At 42.6% G+C, this 6,001-nt stretch overlaps 1 long non-coding RNA gene across 1 annotated transcript in view; it reads right to left on the bottom strand.

The window, feature by feature from the left end:
* LOC135255990 (uncharacterized) overlaps positions 1 to 3,699 on the bottom strand; it is a 3,712-nt gene extending 13 nt beyond the window's left edge. Inside the window, exons 1-4 of the long non-coding RNA XR_010330346.1 lie at positions 3,546 to 3,699; positions 1,937 to 1,997; positions 968 to 1,039; positions 1 to 777 (exon numbers count right to left, since the gene is read on the bottom strand). The exon at positions 1 to 777 is cut by the window's left edge and continues 13 nt beyond it. This is a non-coding gene — a long non-coding RNA (uncharacterized LOC135255990). The remainder of the gene's footprint in view (positions 778 to 967; positions 1,040 to 1,936; positions 1,998 to 3,545) is intronic.
* Positions 3,700 to 6,001: the final 2,302 nt, after the last annotated feature.

Below are 6,001 nucleotides of genomic sequence, written 5' to 3'. Positions count from 1 at the left end.
CAGTATTCTGTATTGTGTTCGACATGGCTCGAGAGCGAGTGGCAGTGGTAGTGTGAGTGGTGTGCCTGGCTGGCTAGCGGCTTGTTTGAATGGGAGTGCCACATTCATCGGCTGAGGGGAACCGTAGTGTACAGGCAGGAGACTGTAAAAACAGCAGAGTATTTTGGATATCTAAAAAATGACCAGAGGGTTGTTGAAGACGTACAGCCAATACAATTTGCAGAACACGTTGGCAAAAAGTGGCTGCCAAACAGTCCAACATGAGCTTCAGCATCTAAGAGACCATCCATCCATCCATCCATCCATCCATCCCTGCAAGCTGATGTTTGCCAGGACTAGGGCTGGCCCAACTCTGTAAACTGGGGCAGTTCACAGCGGAGCAGTCACCTATGCAACTTCACTTTCGTTTTCATTTGAGCCGATCTTGCGCAGATACAGCATCGCTGAAATGCACCTTTTATCGGCAGGACCAAAAGAATGGTGTGAAAAATACAATAAAACGCTTTTTAATGTAAAATTCTTAGTGTTTCTTTTCCCACCATAGCATCGTGTAATAAATGACTGTAAAAATAGTAAATATTATGATATTTCCTCAAAATAGAATCATACTGTCAAAATTGCAAACCGTTAACTACACATAAACCCCACACCTGAACACACATATATTTTCCATAAGCAAATCTTTAACAGGAGAGTCGTTCATATGAACACAGTTAAAATAACACTTTCCTGCCTCCGCCTGGCCTCATAGAGCTGAAGAGTCTGTCGTTTCCGATCCTGCAGGAAAAAACATTTGTTTACACAAATATCTCACGGTTACATTCAAATTTACACAAATATCGCAATATTAAGTCAATTGTACTTAGGCTGTTCACCATCCAATTTTGTTTTAATAATGGAATCATCCAGACATTTATTTTAATGTAGAAACTGACACTAAAATATTGATGTGTTGACAACGACTCACCCTTTCCTGCTGGACCAGCTGAGCCTCCAAGCTCACAGAGTCTTGCCGGTCATTCAAAGTTACACTGGCTACCTACAGGGCAGCACAAAAGTCAAGCTTTAAGCCAAATCTGTAAAATATGGTGAATTTTTATCAGAAAACTCAGCGGGAGGTTTCTGGGCTCACAGACACGGCCATGCGGTTCTGAATCAAGCATTTAGCTGGACGCATTACGCACAGACCCAGGTTCCTTACGCACAGGCCCAGGTTCTTTACGCACAGGGCTGGGTTTCTTACGCACAGGGCTGGGTTTCTTATGCACAGGCCCAGGTTCCTTATGCACAGGGCTGGGTTCTTTACGCACAGGGCTGGGTTCTTTACGCAGAGGCCCAGGTTCCTTATGCACAGGCCCAGGTTCCTTACGCACAGGCCCAGGTTCTTTACGCACAGGACCAGGTTCTTTACGCACAGGGCTGGGTTTCTTACGCACAGGGCTGGGTTCCTAACGCACAGGACTGGGTTTCTTACGCACAGGCCCAGGTTCTTTACGCACAGGACTGGGTTTCTTACGCACAGGGCTGGGTTCCTAACGCACAGGGCTGGGTTTCTTACACACAGGGCTGGGTTCTTTACGCACAGGGCTGGGTTTCTTACGCACAGGGCTGGGTTTCTTACGCACAGGGCTGGGTTCTTTACGCACAGGGCTGGGTTTCTTACGCACAGGGCTGGGTTCTTTATGCACAGGGCTGGGTTTCTTAAGCACAGGGCTGGGTTTCTTATGCACAGGGCTGGGTTTCTTATGCACAGGGCTGGGTTTCTTATGCACAGGGCTGGGTTTCTTACGCACAGGGCTGGGTTTCTTACGCACAGGGCTGGGTTTCTTACGCACAGGGCTAGGTTTCTTACGCACAGGGCTGGGTTCTTTACGCACAGGGCTGGGTTTCTTACGCACAGGGCTGGGTTTCTTACGCACAGGGCTGGGTTTCTTACGTTTTCCTGACCATGCGCCTCTTCCATATCAGTGAGCGGAAACGACCGTAGTCTGAATTTCCTGAAAAAGAAACATAGCAGTGGTCTATTAACAACACTGCCGACTTACTGAGACACTACAAAAAATTAGGTCTGTCTACACAAACTTTGACAAGCAGAAAGCTTGGGTCACAATAATGAAGAAGCAGAGCATCTGCAGCAGGGGGGCACAATAATGACCGATCCACTTAAAGGATTTTGTGCAACTTCTGCTCTTAATGATTTAATTAGCGCCATCATATTGTGATATGAGATTTTTAAAGGACAGTTGCTTCATAAGGTCAGGTCTATACCTGCCAGTCCAGAACATCCTCTTCACCGGGAATTTGAAATGCTCCCATTAAGGCCACATTTTAAGGTGGTGAAGATGAGGTGTATTAGACACAAAAATTAATTTATACCTGCATTAAACTTTCTCAATTTGCACAATGCCTAATAATTGATTGCACTACGTTCCAATTAATCTTCCGTTTTGCACATTAAGTCTGTGTTTCTGTGATGTGTGTTATCTTTTTATACTGTCATGTTGCGCTGTGTTGTCCATAGTCTGTAAGTATCTATGTATGAATGCACTGTTGTTTGTCATGAATTAACTTAATTTCCCTTATAGGGACAATAAATTGAACTTATTTATATAAGCCCCAGCTACAGATGCAGACTGTAAGTGTTTGCTAAAAATTTTAATGTGCACAGGAGTGAACAAGTGTCGTTTATAGAGTTGTCTGAAAACCAAAACTAAGGTAACTGGTTGGAACAAAAATCAGCAGGCGAACTGAACCTCGAGGACCCTGACCTACAGCCTTCATGCTGTTAAAAAAATAAAGTGTTCGGTGTCTCTAGTCCTTTATAAACAGATCAAAAACATGCCAGACATCTATTCATTGATGATACATGACTGCTAATGATGTCTTTGATTTGACCATTTGCTAATCCTATTTATTCATGGCGCTTCTTATGCGATTTCCAAGACTAATAATGATACTGACAGGCAGACATAATTGCCAAACCAACTTATGGTGAATTTAGTGTACATGTGTGGCCCATTTGTAGTTTCGGCTTCACATAACCCTGGTGGACATACATGTAACATTACGCCAAAACGCGTGAGCCATATTGTGTTAAGGTATGACTTCATTTCACCGATGTATTCCATCAACATTTACCGCTATCCACTAGGCCACCAAATGCAATATCTGTTCTCAGTTTCACAATGCTCCACAAAACAGTTTGGTTTACCGAATACACCCATGATCAGCCTATACAAGCTTGCTGACCGCTTATCTAAAGTAATCAGTTCTTCACGACATCTGACCAGTTGGTGAACATTAACTTACAAAACGTGCATTGTTATCTGGCTAATCTGTCCAGCCAACGTTCGTTTCTTAAAAACTGGCTAACGTGTCAATAATGGGTGGCTAATATCTTAAACGAACTCATTTTCAATGGAGAATTGAACAAACTAGCAAAAACACGAACGATCAATAAAAAACTGCATGTGCATCCTGCTGGTTCGCGTTCAAAAACTGCAACAGCCTTGGCAAAGCGCATCTGCCTGCATGCACGCACTTACACTGCACGTTATAACTCAAAATCCATAAAAATGAAAAGGTGAAATTTCACGGTTCTTTTGTTGTAAGTCACGCGCATATTACAGCTTTATGGGCTGTACCACAGAACACTCGCTCTGGTGCAGGGTTTGGTTTAATATGCATGTCTATGGTTCGGATTAAGACCAGGAGCTCTGGGACAGCCGATCGGGACAACGAACCTCTCCAAGCTGTTTCGTAGCCGTGCTGCCACCTACTGACGAGGAGGGAGAGTGTTAGCGTTGCTAGTCAAATTGTTTTGACCAAGGGTTCCCAAACCCGGTCCGTGACCACAGGTGCGTTCTGGGTTTTGTAACAGCCAGTATCCTGATCAAATCAAATCATCAAATCAAGTGTTATTTGTATAGCGTATTTTACAGCAGTTGTCAAAATATGCTTTACAGACAACCCTGGCCTAAACCCCCACAGGAGCAAGCCTAAAGCAACAGTGGCAAGGAAAAACTCCAGATGGAAAGAAACCTCGGAAGGAACCAGGCTCAAGGGGGAAACCCATCCTTCTCTGGTTGGCTCACGGTTGCCGACCGTTGACCAATATGGCAGTCAGTTTTATAGAGTTTATGATGTGGCTCAGATGATGGGTGGGGCCGGGTGGCGGTGATGGGGAGCAGCAGGTGGCGACAGATGTGGGCAGGCCAGGGTGGAGGCACTGACGAAAGAGGGGCTGGACCGCAGAGGTGGGGGAGACCAGACGACTCCCAAAGCACTCTCGAAGATTGGGGCAAGAGCCCCGCCGGCAACGTGGGGGGAAAAATTTAAGTTGTTCGAAAGTATGTGTTTCAGTAATTTTCTTCCGTAAGCTTATTAACATAATGTACATTTGGCTTTTGATTTGTTACTGATGGTTTAGTTCAGTCACCAGAAGTACACATTTTAGGTAATTAAGGCCCCAGTGATTTCACATGGCAGTTTATGAAAAAGTAACGTTGTTCTAAAAGAACGAGATGATGGCATACCTCCACCAACACTATGCAGCTGATCTGCCAGTTCCAAGAGTCGGATATTCACCAACGCAATCATTTCTTCCTATCTTCACAACAGGAGTCTGTTTTCGTGACTGTGTCTCAAATCGGGCATGGGGTATGCCTGTTTAAATTCTAGGCACTCTTTATGAAGGTTTTTTTGTAGCAAAAGTCACAGATATCTAAATGGTTTCACAAATATGTAAATGCTTTCACAAATATCTAAATTAGTTTCTACATTTGTTTGGGAAGTTATTTTACTGGACTGACTAACTAAAGAAATCAGTTAATTCTGTCACATTCTACTAGACTAACAAATAAAGTATCTGGCTAGCTTTTGTGAAAGCTTACATAATCATTGCTTTGCTTAGTATGCTTTTTGAATATTAATATAAATATTCATATACTATGTTAAAGGCATGTAGCAAATGTTCTTATCCAAAGCGACTTACACAAAATTTTGCTATGTATTTACATTGTATCCATACAGCTGGATATATACTGAAGCAATGCAGGTTAAGGGTACAGCGAGTTTCTTAATTGTTTGATCTCAACTCATGTCCTATAACTTTCCTGACAATGTACAACATAATATTTATGTGGAACGAACCCTGACACGTTGCATTTGGACAGTCTAATCTATTACAGTGCTTTCTGCAGCTTAATAAAAGATCTGTGCACATGGGACTGCATGTGTTGCAATTAAATATATAATTTGATTATCATATTTACTTGTTCATTGTGTAATCTAATGTATGCAGTGTTGACAAATTTTCTAATGCATTAAATGTTTGATCCTTCCTTGAAAAAGAGACCTTGGTCCCAATGGGGCTTCCAGGACCTTGGTCCCAATGGGGCTTCCAGGTTAAAAGTTGAGTATAATTTAATTAAACAGACTATAATTTGCTGACATGGTTCTCCACTGACTTGCAAGTTGCATTATAACATGTGTACTCAACATATGTTACCTTCATCATCATTGGTTACTGACTGACATGGCTTCAGTTGGTCCTGCATAAAGCATACTTATTGGGATGGCAGGTATATCCTGTTTTCCACCACGTTGACCATATTCTCTTCAGACAGACAGTAAGATGAAAAAACACAGGGCCAAGTTGCTTTAAATAATTGAGGAAACACTGGGTAACATTGCTTTGGAATACAGCTGTTTCGTTTGTGTGAGCTAAGATAGCCAATATTGTTTCTTGTAATTTAGCCCAATCTTAATATCAGTACTTTAAATGGCAGGCCTAGATTTTGCAAGTTTGAATTAATGACTTACAGACAGTGCTTTGAACGTGTGAATAACTTGCCATTTGTGTACGCTGAAAACGTGTTTTTCTTCATATATCACTGTATCTCAGCCCGAAACGCACAAGCCGCGCAGCGTTAAAGAAGACTCACGCCCATCGCCCCTGAATGACAACAAGAAAAACCAATAAAAAAAACCTCTCCCGCTT

The sequence above is a fragment of the Anguilla rostrata genome, chromosome 5 (genome assembly GCF_018555375.3).
Source record: "Anguilla rostrata isolate EN2019 chromosome 5, ASM1855537v3, whole genome shotgun sequence".
In the NCBI taxonomy this organism is placed as follows: Eukaryota; Metazoa; Chordata; class Actinopteri; order Anguilliformes; family Anguillidae; genus Anguilla; species Anguilla rostrata.
This window is presented reverse-complemented; position numbering and strand designations above follow the sequence as displayed.